This window comes from Bombina bombina, unplaced genomic scaffold, assembly GCF_027579735.1.
Source record: "Bombina bombina isolate aBomBom1 unplaced genomic scaffold, aBomBom1.pri scaffold_2511, whole genome shotgun sequence".
Lineage (NCBI taxonomy): Eukaryota > Metazoa > Chordata > Amphibia > Anura > Bombinatoridae > Bombina > Bombina bombina.
The window spans coordinates 5,001-18,347 of NW_026512284.1; the positions used below are offsets into that span (position 1 = coordinate 5,001).

At 39.2% G+C, this 13,347-nt stretch overlaps 1 long non-coding RNA gene across 2 annotated transcripts in view; it reads right to left on the reverse strand.

Annotated features, from left to right (window-relative positions):
• LOC128644207 (uncharacterized) overlaps positions 1–5,226 on the reverse strand; it is a 9,540-nt gene extending 4,314 nt beyond the window's left edge. Inside the window, exons 1-2 of one of the 2 annotated variants that reach the window (XR_008399952.1) lie at positions 4,262–5,226; positions 3,097–3,209 (exon numbers count right to left, since the gene is read on the reverse strand). This is a non-coding gene — a long non-coding RNA (uncharacterized LOC128644207). Of the gene's footprint in view, positions 1–3,096 lie in introns of both variants that reach the window. The other variant, XR_008399951.1, reaches the window with a different exon arrangement.
• Positions 5,227–13,347: the final 8,121 nt, after the last annotated feature.

Consider the following 13,347-nt stretch of genomic DNA (forward strand, 5'->3'; position numbering starts at 1 on the left):
TATATTGTCCGACTGAGTATGATGTACCTCAGAGTTGCTAACTGAGGCCAAGTCTGAAGAGCATGGAATATCACTCCCAGAATAGTTATTAGAAGGAGGGTCTCCTCCTAAGTCCACTATCCCTGAGCCTTCAGGGAGTTCCAGACTGCATCCCAACCTAAAAGGCTGGCATCCATTGTAACAATTGTCCCATCTGACCTGCGGAAGGTCATACCCTTGGACAGATGGACCCGACATAGTCACCTGAGAAGAGAATCTCTGGTCTCTTGGTCCAGGTTCAACAGGGGGACAAATCTGTTTAATCCTCGTTCCTCTGACTGAGCATGCATAGTTGCAGTGGTCTGAAATGTAGACGTGCAAACGGTACTATGTCCCTTGCCGCTACCTATTAAGCCGATTTCATTCATGTACTGAGCTACCGAAGGGCGCGGATAGGATGAAAAACACGGCAGAAATTTAGAAACTTTGACAACCTGGACTCAGTCAGGTAAATTTTCATTTCTACAGAATCTATCAGAGTCCCTAGGAGGGAAACCCTTGAGATTGGGGATAGAGAACTTTTTCCTTGTTCACTTTCCACCCATGTGATCTCAGAAATGCCAGTACTACGTCCGTATGAGACTTGGCAATTTGGATGTTTGACGCCTGTATCAGGATGTCGTCTAACTAAGGGGCCACTTCTATGCCCCGCGGCCTAAGGACCGCCAAAGCGACCCCAGAACCTCCATAAAGATTCTTGGGGCTGTAGATATCCCAAAGGAAAGAGCTACAAACTGGTAATGCCTGTCTAGAAAGGCAAACCTGAAAAACGAAGGTGATCTTTATGCATCACAATGTGAGGATAAGCATCCTTCAAATCCATTGTAGTCCTCTATTGACTCTCCTGGATCATAGTTAAGATGGTACGAATAGTTTCCATCTTAAATGACGGAATTCTGAGGAATTTGTTTAAGATCTTTAGATCCAAAATAGGTCTGAAGGTTCCCTCACCTTGGGAACCACAAACAGATTTGAGTAAAAACTCTGTCCCTGTTCCTCTCTTGGAACTGGATGGATCTCGTACACAATGTAAGAATGCCTCCTTTATCTGGTTTGCAGATAATTGTGAAAGGCGAAATCTCCCCTTTTTTGGGGGGGGAATATTTGAAATCCAGAAGATATCTCTGGGATATAAATTCCAATGCCTAGGGATCCTGGGCATCTCTTGCCCACGCCCGGGCGAAGAATGAAAGCCTGCCCCCTATAGGATCCGTTACCGGATAGGGGTCCGTTCCTTCATGCTGCCTTAGAGGCAGCAGCAGGCTCCTTGGCCTGCTTATCTTTGTTCCAGGTCCAATTGTCTCCAGATCGCCTTGGACTGAGCAAAAATTCCCTCTTGTTTTGCCTTAGAGGAAGTGGATGCCACACCTGCCCTGAAGTTTTAAAAGGCACGAAAATTAGACCTCTTTTGGCCCTTGATTCCTATCCTGAGGAAGGGCATGACCTTTTCCTCCAGTGATATAAGCAATAATCTCCTTCAAACCAGGCCCGAATAGGGTCTGCCCCTTGAAGGGAAGTTAAGTAGCTTATTTATTAAAGTCACGACAGCTGACCATGATATAAGCCATAGCGCTCTGCGCGCCAGTATAGTAAAAAACAGAATTCTTAGCCGTTAGTCTAGTCAAATGAACAAAGGCATCAGAAAACAAAGGAATTGGCTAGCATAAGCTTGTCAAATATATTCATCCAATGGAGTCGCTAACTGTAAAGCCTCATCAAGAGACTCAACCCAGAACGCTGCAGCAGCAGTGACAGAAGCAATGTATGCAAGGGGATGCAGGATAAAACCCTGTTGAATAAACATTTTTTATCCATTGGATCTAAAAAGCACAACTGTCCTCGCCAGAGGTAGTGGTACGCTTAGCTAGAGTAGAAACTCTTCTCTCCACCTTAGGAACTGTCTGCCAGAAGTCCCATGGTGGTAACTATTAGAAAACATTCTTCTAAAAAATAGGAGGGGAAGAGAACGGCACACCTGGTCTATCCCATTCCTTATTAAAAAAAAAATTTAGTAAACCTCTTTAGGTATTGGAAAAACATCAGTACACACCGGCACTGCATATTATTTATCCAGTCTACACAATTTCTCTGGCCCTGCGATTGTACACATTCATTCAGAGCAGCCAAAGCCTCCCTGAGCAACAAGTGGAGGTTCTCAAGCACAAATTTTAAATGTAGAAATATCAGAATCAGGTTAAATCATCTCCCCTGAGTCAAAAAAAAAACCCCACAGACTAAGCATATTGTGAGGTAGTATCATACATGGTTCTTAAAGCGTCTGTATGCTCTGTATCTACCCCCAGAGCTATCTGCTTTCCTTTAATTTCAGGTAGTCTGACTAATACTGCTGCCAGAGTATTATTCACCACCTTTGCCATGTCTTGTGAAATAAACGCTATGGACGCCCTTGATGTACTTGGCGCAATTTGAGCATGAGTCCCTGAAGCGGGAGTCGAAGGGTCTGACACGTGGGGAGAGTTAATCGGCATAACTTTCCCCTCGACAGAATCCCCTGGTAAAATAAACGCTATGGGTGCCCTTGATGTACTTGGTGCCATTTGAGCGTGAGTCCCTAAAGCGGGAGTCAGTCGGCATAACTACCCCCACGACAGAATCCTCTGGTGATAATGTTTTTAAAGACAAAAAATGATCTTTATTGTTTAACATGAAATCAGTACATCTGGTACACTTTCTAAGATGGGGTTCCACCATGGCCTTAAAACATAATGAACACAGAGCTTCCTCTATGTCACACATGTTAGAACAGACTAATAATGAGACTAATAAGCTTGGAAAACACTTTAAATCAAGTTAACAAGCAAATATATAAAACGTTACTGTGCCTTTAAGAGAAACAAATTGTCAAAATTTGAAAAACAGTGAAAGAAGGCAGTAAAACAAACGAAATTTTTACAGTACATGTAATAAGGTAACAGAGCATTGCACCCACTTGCAAATGGATGATTAACCCCTTAATGCAAAAAACAGATAAAAAAAAACGACAGAGGTTTTTTTAAAAACAGACAACAAAACTGCCACAGCAGAGCTCTGGATTACCTTCCCTATAAACGATTTTGGAAGTCTTTTTAGCCCTTTAGAAATGTCCTGTAGTATTCATGGGACTCAATTTTAAGATTGGATATCAGAGCGCCAAACAACATAGGCAGGGTCTATGGGGAGATAGTCAAATACCAAAGGTAACAATGGGTTAAAATAATATGATTTAATACATAAGATAAAAAAGTTGGTACATTTAAAATTATACAACAATTAGTCATGGATCCATGTTACACTTTAAAATATATATTGAAACAATAGGAACAATTTAAAAATGCTTGTAGAACAATAAAGAACAAAAAAAAAAAAAAACCTAACAAATAATGTCTATCGCTTAAAACTTAAATTCTAATATGTGAATGCTAGGAGCGCTTATGCACACTCTATTTATAAAAACAATGGGTTACAATGCACAGGTGGATAGATTCCAGGTTGCTTGAAACCGGTGGATGTGAAATGTAAGTGGCTCCAAATTGGGGTTTTGCCTATGTGTTTATCCAAAAAGGGTGTAAATCCTAACAAGTGAAAAAATGTGAGAAAAATATTGCAGGGGTGTCTGAACCTTATTTTCAAAATAAACAATGAATTCAAAATAAAACGATATACAAGTGAATTTTTGACAAATCAACTAATGCAAACATAAAGCATAAATAGAACCAAAAAAAAAACAAAAAAAAAACAGCACAACTTTAACGTGTGTTCAAATGTGTTTCTGCTTGCAAACTGTGATGTGAACAAATATCTGTTATAAACACTGAATAGTGGCAAAACTTTGTGATTGGATTAAAATTGAACACAGGCTCTAAATTGATACCCTAAAATACAAATCTAAAGGGCTCAGAGTTGCTGAGCTAGATATAAGGGACTTGCTCAAAGAGCCTCGAGATGTTAATTAAAAGAGACCATATAACAACAATGGGTTAAAAAACGGATGATATAACATAAAATGCTTAAAAGTCCAAATAAATATTCAAATTGGATAATAAGAATCTTGCTATAGTCTGTCTCAATATGGATCCCAACTGCTGATTATGTAGAAATCTTCTTGGGCGGTAGTTAACAAATAATTCCAACTTGCAATGTTGTCCCTTACCTGCCAAAAAAGGAAAGGCAAACAATAGTGCAGATGGCTTCTTAATGTGATCACAATTAAAATACTCCTTACCAGTCAACCGGTTTCGGTCTCCCCTGACCTCTCTCAAGACTGGTTTGAGGTAAGGACCTAGACTGTTATATACCTTGCTGATTAACAGGTGAAATTACCACCTGTGTAGTAGAACAGGATGTGAAAACATTTTTTTTCTTTTTCTCCTGGGTTAGAGAGAACATAGCAAAGCTTTTAGTTACCAAGGCAATTTGCTTGTTTTTTCAGAATCAGCTAAAATAATATGAGCATTGTCAAAAATAAAAGTCCAATTATGTAGATATGTTTATAAAAAAAATGACCGTTTAAAAAAACTTTGTGAAATGTAAAAAAAAAAAAAAAAAAAGTCAAAAAAATTGTCAGTTTAAAACACTTGTAAAATGTCCATTTAAAACATCTGTTTCTATATTTATACTTTCTTAATATATGATCAAACTTTATGATGCATATTAGGTTATTATTTACTACTGCATATATTGTATTCTTGTCGAATTATTTATGTACTAGTCCTAAAGCCCGTTGATATCTCTCTCTCTCTCTCTCTCATTTCACCCCCTGCGCGTGAAATCATCTCTGCTGCCGGGTCCTCGCGCTGCGTTGTTTCACCCCCTGCGCGTGCGATCATCTCTGCTGCCGGGTCCTCGCGCTGCGTTGTTTCACCCCCTGCACGTGCGATCAGCTGCAAGAGTTTGTCTGAACTGCGCATGACGGCTTCAGACAAACTCTTGTCTTTTATAATATAGGATATATTGGACATGTTGTTATACCTATCACTCATAGGTTCTAATTTGAGGGCTTAAGCCAGAATGTATATGCTATTGGCTGATTTAGGGGTGTGTTAAATTCCTGCAATCTGATTGCTTGTCTGTGTTTAATGTGCTTCCTTAGCACTATAGACAAGCTGTAAAAGCCTTGACAAAACAAACAAACCAAATTTCTTACATCCTTGCTTCCCTCATAAATAATCATTCGCTATGATCATTATTTAACAGAGGGATTCTAGTTTCTATGTATGAAGCGCATAGCTGCTAAATGAGATTTCAAACAGGGTATAATATATTTTATATATGACAAAAGCTTAACAATTTCAGGCAGAGTGTAGTGTGTTTAATGTACAACTTAAGGTTAAAATTACATACTGGAATGAAAATCGTGTTTCTGACTGACCTATTATGATTATGTGATTTCCTTCAGGTTAACATACTAATTAAGACAAAAAAGCAGAGACAGAAAACAAAAAAAACAAACAAAAATAAATTAAACAAATCTTGTGCTTTAAAACATAGAGTAAACAGAGAGAGATACACATTTACAACTCAAATCTAAGGTTTATATACTCTTATTGCTACAGTATTTGAAACTGACCCATAGGTCCCTTGGAAATCTGTTTAAGGTAGGGATTGCTTGTATTGTTCTTTATACAATATGCAAATGGTCTAGACTACTTGTTGATTCTATTAGTTTGGGAGCTGATATGGTTCTGACTGCAATACTCATAATGGAGAGGATAAGTATTTCCTCTAAACTAAACTTAGATATCCAAACCTGGTGCAGAGAAAATATATATAAAAATAAAAATAAAGTATATATATGATTAAAACTATCTTCTGACGTCACTTGCATATTATTATTACTGTTTGTTAGATCCAAAGCAAAACTAGTCTCATAATTGATACTTCTATCTTTCATAAATGAAGTAATTCTAGATTGGTTACAACTTTAGGGTCTCTATTGGCTATACTAAACAGGTCTTAGGTGTGGACTACCACTGCTATTTAATCTTCTATTTAGCTGCTTTATAACAATCCTATTGGTAGTCCACACCTAAGACCTGTGTAGTATAGCCAATAGAGACCCTAAAGTTGTAACCAATCTAGAATTATATATATTTTCTCTTCACCAGGTTTGGATATCTAAGTTTAGTTTAGAGGAAATACTTATCCTCTATCCATTATGAGTATTGCAGTGAGAACCATATCAGCTCCCAAACTAATAGAATCATCAAGTAGTCTAGACCATTTGCATATTGTATAAAGAACAATACAAGCAATCCCTACCTTAAACAGATTTCTCTTGTAAGGTGTATCCAGTCCACGGATCATCCATTACTTGTGGGATATTCTCATTCCCAACAGGAAGTTGCAAGAGGACACCCACAGCAGAGCTGTAATATAGCTCCTCCCCCAACTGTCATACCCAGTCATTCTCTTGCAACTCTCAACAAGCTAGGACGTTGTAGGAGAGAGTGGTTAAATATAGTTAGTTTATTTTCTTCAATCAAAAGTTTGTTATTTTTAAATAGTACCGGAGTTGTGCTATTTTATCTCAGGCAGTAAATAGAAGAAGAATCTGCCTGAGGTTTCTATGATCTTAGCAGGTTGTAACTAAGATCCATTGCTATTCTCACATATGTCTGAGGGGATTACACAGATGAGGTAACTTCAGCGAGAGAATGGCGTGCAGTTTATTCTGCTATCAGGTATGTGCAGTTATAATTTTTTCTAGAGATGGAAAACACTAGAAAATGCTGCTGATACCGGAATAATGTAAGTTAAGCCTGAATACAGTGATTTAATAACGACTGGTATCATGCTTACTCCCAGGGGTAATACCCTTATGATATTTACAATATAAAACGTTTGCTGGCATGTTTAATCGTTTTTATATATGCTTTGGTGATAAAACTTTATTGGGGCCTAGTTTTTTCCACATGGCTGGCTTAAATTTTGACTAGAAACAATTTCCACTGTTGTAGTATAAAAGTTACAGTTGGTGCAGTTAAAATTACAAACTGACATCCAGCTTCCCTCAAAGGCCCTCTGAATCCTATAGGACATCTCTAAAGGGCCCAACGGCTTTCCAAAGTCGTTTATTGGGGAAGGTAGGGCCACAGCTTGCTGTGGCAGTTGGTTGTGACTGTTAAAAAACATCTATTTCGTTTTTTTGATCCGTTTTTTGAACTAAGGGGTTAATCATCCATTTGCAAGTGGGTGCAATGCTCTGTTAGCCTATTATACACACTGTAAAAATTTCGTTTGATTTACTGCATTTTTTCACTGTTTTTCAAATTCTGACAAAATTTGTTTCTCTTAAAGGCACAGTACCGTTTTTTATATTTGCTTGTTAACTTGATTTAAAGTGTTTTCCAAGCTTGCTAGTCTCATTGCTAGTCTGTATAAACATGTCTGACATAGAAGAAACTCCTTGTTTATTATGTTTAAAAGCCATGGTGGAACCCCCTCTTAGAATGTGTACCAAATGTACCGATTTCATTTTATGCAATAAAGATCATTTTCTGTCTTTAAAAAATGTATCACCAGAGGAATCTGACGAGGGGGAAGTTATGCCGACTAACTTTCCCCACGTGTCAGACCCTTTGACTCCCGCTTAAGGGACTTGCGCTCAAATGGCGCCAAGTACATCTAGGGCGCCCATAGCGTTTACTTTACAAGACATGGCGGCAGTCATGGATAATACACTGTCAGCGGTATTAGCCAGACTACCTGAATTTAGAGGTAAGCGAGATAGCTCTGGGGTGAGACAAAATGCAGAGCATACTGACGCTTTAAGAACCATGTCTGATACTGCCTCACAATATGCAGAAGCTGAGGAAAGAGAGCTTCAGTCAGTGGGTGATGTTAATGACTCAGGAAAGATACCCGATTCTAATATTTCTACATTTAAATTTAAGCTTGAACACCTCCGCGTGTTGCTTAGGGAGGTTTTAGCTGCTCTGAATGACTGTGATACCATTGCAGTGCAAGAGAAATTGTGTAGACTGGATACATACTTTGCAGTGCCGGTGTGTACGGATGTTTTTCCAAATACCTAAAAGGTTTACAGAAATTATTAATAAGGAATGGGATAGACCAGGTGTGCCGTTCTCTTCCCCTCCTATTTTTAGAAAAATGTTTCCAATAGACGCCACCACATGGGACTTATGGCAGACAGTCCCTAAGGTGGAGGGAGCAGTTTCTACTCTAGTAAAGCGTACTACTATCCCTGTGGAGGACAGTTGTGTTTTTTGTTTTTTTTTAGATCCAATGGATAAAAAATTTGAGGTTACCTTAAGAAAATATTTATTCAACAAGGTTTTATCCTACAGCCCCTTGCATGCATTGCCCCTGTCACTGCGGCGTACTGGTTTGAGTCTCTGGAAGAGGCTTTACAGGTAGCGACTCCATTGGATGACATACTTGGCAAACTTAGAGCACTTAAGCTAGCCAATTATTTTATTTCTGATGCCATTGTTCATTTGAATAAACTAACGGCTAAGAATTCTGGTTTTGCTATACAGGCGCGCAGAGCGCTATGGCTTAGATCATGGTCAGCTGACGTGACTTCAAAATCTAAGCTACTTAACATTCCCTTCAAGGGGCAGACCCTATTCGGGCCTGGTTGAAGGAGATTATTGCTGATATCACTGGAGGAAAAGGTCATGCCCTTCCTCAGGACAGGTCCAAATCTAGGGCCAAACAGTCTAATTTTCGTGCCTTTCAAAACTTCAAGGCAGGTGCGGCATCAACTTCCTCTAATAATAATCAAGAGGGAACTTTTGCTCAATCCAAGACGGTCTGGAGACCAAACCAGACATGGAAAAAAGGTAAGCAGGTCAAAAAGCCTGCTGCTGCCTCTAAGACAGCATGAAGGAACGGCCCCCTATCCGGGAACGGATCTAGTAGGGGGCAGACTTTCACTCTTTGCCCAGGCGTGGGCAAGAGATGTTCAGGATCCCTGGGCGTTGGAAATTATATCCCAGGGATATCTTCTGGACTTCAAAGCTTCCCCCCCAAAAGGGAGATTTCACCTTTCACAATTATCTGCACACCAGATAAAGAGAGGCATTCTTACACTGTGTACGAGTCATCAAAGCTTCTAAATTCCTGCTGGGTTCTTCATTCCATTCCGCGCCCTTCGGTGGTTCAGTGTATGGAAGTAATCGGCTTAATGGTAGCGGCAATGGACATAGTGCCGTTTGCACGCTTATATCTCAGACCGCTGCAACTATGCATGCTCAGTCAGTGGAGCGGGGATTACACAGATTTGTCCCCTCAACTGAATCTGCACCAAGAGACCAGGGATTCTCTTCTCTGGTGGCTATCTCGGGTCCATCTGTCCAAAGGTATGACCTTTCGCAGGCCAGATTGGACAATTGTAACAACAGATGCCAGCCTTCTAGGTTGGGGTGCAGTCTGGAACTCCCTGAAGGCTCAGGGATCGTGGACTCAGGAGGAGTGTATCCTTCCATTAAATATTCTGGAACTAAGAGCGATATTCAAGGCTCTTCAGGCTTGGCCTCAGTTAGCAACTCTGAGGTACATCAGATTTCAGTCGGACAACATCACGACTGTAGCTTACATCAACCATCAAGGGGGAACGAGAAGTTCCCTAGAGATGTTAGAAGTTTCAAAAATAATTCGCTGGGCAGAGATTCACTCTTGTCACCTATCAGCTATCCATATCCCAGGTGTAGAGCACTGGGAGGCGGATTTTCTAAGTCGTCAGACTTTTCATCCGGGAGAGTGGGAACTCCATCCGGAGGCATTTGCACAACTGATTCATCGTTGGGGCAAACCAGAACTGGATCTCATGGCGTCTCGCCAGAACGCCAAGCTTCCGTGTTATGGATCCAGGTCCAGGGATCCCAAGGCGACACTGATAGATGCTCTAGCAGCGCCCTGGTCTTTCAACCTGGCTTATGTGTTTCCACCGTTTCCTCTGCTCCCTCGACTGATTGCCAAGATCAAGCAGGAGAGAGCATCTGTGATTCTGATAGCACCTGCGTGGCCACGCAGGACCTGGTATGCAGATCTAGTGGACATGTCATCCTTTCCACCATGGTCTCTGCCTCTGAAACAGGACCTTCTACTTCAGGGTCCTTTCAACCATCCAAATCTAATTTCTCTGAGGCTGACTGCCTGGAGATTGAACGCTTGATTTTATCAAAGTGTGGCTTCTCCGAGTCAGTTATTGATACCTTAAGACAGGCACGAAAGCCTGTCACCAGGAAAATATACCATAAGGTATGGCGTAGATATCTTTATTGGTGTGAATCCAAGGGTTACTCATGGAGTAAGGTTAGGATTGCTAGGATATTATCTTTTCTCCAAGAAGGTTTGGAAAAAGGATTGTCAACTAGTTAAGCGTCTGGCAGATGTTCCAGACGTTCAGGCACTTTGTCAGGCTTTAGTTAGAATCAAGCCTGTGTTTAAACCTGTTGCTCCACCATGGAGCTTAAACTTGGTTCTTAAGGAGTTCCGTTTGAACCTCTTCATTCCATAGATAAAGCTTTTATCTTGGAAAGTTCTTTTTTTTTGGTAGCTATTTCCTCAGCTCGTAGAGTCTCTGAGCTATCTGCCTTACAATGTGATTCTCCTTATCTGATTTTTCATACGGATAAGGTAGTCCTGCGTACCAAACCTGGGTTCTTACCTAAGGTGGTATCTAACAAGAATATCAATCAAGAGATTGTTGTTCCATCCTTGTGTTACACAATTTGGACGTGGTCTGTGCTTTAAAGTTTTACTTACAAGCTACTAAAGATTTTCGTCAAACATCTGCTTTGTTTGTTGTCTACTCTGGACAGAGGAGAGGTCGAAAGGCTTCGGCAACCTCTTTTTCTTTTTGACTAAGAAGCTTAATCCGCTTAGCCTATGAGACTGCTGGACAGCAACCTCCTGAAAGGATTACAGCTCATTCCACTAGAGCTGTGGCTTCCACTTGGGCCTTTAAAAATGAGGCTTCTTTTGATCAGATTTGCAAGGTGACGACTTGGTCTTCGCTTCATATTTTTCCAAAATTTTACAAATTTGATACTTTTGCTTCTTCGGGGGCTATATTTGGGAGAAAGGTTTTACGGGCAGTGGTTCCTTCCATTTAAGTTCCTGCCTTGTCCCTCCCTTCATCCGTGTACTTTAGCTTTGGTATTGGTATCCCACAAGTAATGGATGATCCGTGGACTGGATACACCTTACAAGAGAAAACACAATTTATGCTTACCTGATAAATTTATTTCTCTTGTGGTGTATCCAGTCCACGGCCCGCCCTGTCATTTTAAGGCAGGTCATTTTTAAATTTAAACTACAGTAACCACTGCACCCTATGGTTCCTCCTTTCTCGGCTTGTTTTCGGTCGAATGACTGGCTATGACAGTTAGGGGAGGAGCTATATTACAGCTCTGCTGTGGGTGTCCTCTTGCAACTTCCTGTTGGGAATGAGAATATCCCACAAGTAATGGATGATCCGTGGACTGGATACACCACAAGAGAAATAAATTTATCAGGTAAGCATAAATGGTGTTTTCCAAGGGACCTATGGGTCAGTTTCAAATACCGTAGCAATAAAAGAGAGTATATAAACCTTAGATTTGAGTTGTAAATGTGTATCTCTCTCTGTTTACTCTATATGTTAAAAGCACAAGATTTGTTTAATTTATTTTTGTTTGGTTTTTTTGTTTTCTGTCTCTGCTTTTTTGTCTTAAACAGTATGTTAACCTGAAGGAAATCACATAATCATAATAGGTCAGTCAGAAACACGATTTTCATTCCAGTATGTAATTTTAACCTTAAGTTGTACATTAAACACACTACACTCTGCCTGAAATTGTTAAGCTTTTGTCATATATAAAATATATTATACCCTGTTTGAAATCTCATTTAGCAGCTATGCGCTTCATACATAGAAACTAGAATCCCTCTGTTAAATAATGATCATAGCGAATGATTATTTATGAGGGAAGCAAGGATGTAAGAAATTTGGTTTGTTTGTTTTGTCAAGGCTTTTACAGCTTGTCTATAGTGCTAAGGAAGCACATTAAACACAGACAAGCAATCAGATTGCAGGAATTTAACACACCCCTAAATCAGCCAATAGCATATACATTCTGGCTTAAGCCCTCAAATTAGAACCTATGAGTGATAGGTATAACAACATGTCCAATATATACATAAATAATTCGACAAGAATACAATATATGCAGTAGTAAATAATAACCTAATATGCATCATAAAGTTTGATCATATATTAAGAAAGTATAAATATAGAAACAGATGTTTTAAATGGACATTTTACAAGTGTTTTAAACTGACAATTTTTTTGACTTTTTTTTTTTTTTTTTTTACATTTCACAAAGTTTTTTTAAACGGTCATTTTTTTTATAAACATATCTACATAATTGGACTTTTATTTTTGACAATGCTCATATTATTTTAGCTGATTCTGAAAAAACAAGCAAATTGCCTTGGTAACTAAAAGCTTTGCTATGTTCTCTCTAACCCAGGAGAAAAAGAAAAAAAATGTTTTCACATCCTGTTCTACTACACAGGTGGTAATTTCACCTGTTAATCAGCAAGGTATATAACAGTCTAGGTCCTTACCTCAAACCAGTCTTGAGAGAGGTCAGGGGAGACCGAAACCGGTTGACTGGTAAGGAGTATTTTAATTGTGATCACATTAAGAAGCCACCTGCACTATTGTTTGCCTTTCCTTTTTTGGCAGGTAAGGGACAACATTGCAAGTTGGAATTATTTGTTAACTACCGCCCAAGAAGATTTCTACATAATCAGCAGTTGGGATCCATATTGAGACAGACTATAGCAAGATTCTTATTATCCAATTTGAATATTTATTTGGACTTTTAAGCATTTTATGTTATATCATCCGTTTTTTAACCCATTGTTGTTATATGGTCTCTTAATTAACATCTCGAGGCTCTTTGAGCAAGTCCCTTATATCTAGCTCAGCAACTCTGAGCCCTTTAGATTTGTATTTTAGGGTATCAATTTAGAGCCTGTGTTCAATTTTAATCCAATCACAAAGTTTTGCCACTATTCAGTGTTTATAACAGATATTTGTTCACATCACAGTTTGCAAGCAGAAACACATTTGAACACACGTTAAAGTTGTGCTGTTTTTTTTTTGTTTTTTTTTTGGTTCTATTTATGCTTTGTTTGCATTTTTTGATTTGTCAAAAATTCACTTGTATATCGTTTTATTTTGAATTCATTGTTTATTTTGAAAATAAGGTTCAGACACCCCTGCAATATTTTTCTCACATTTTTTCACTTGTTAGGATTTACACTAGTGATGCACCGAAATGGAAATTCTGG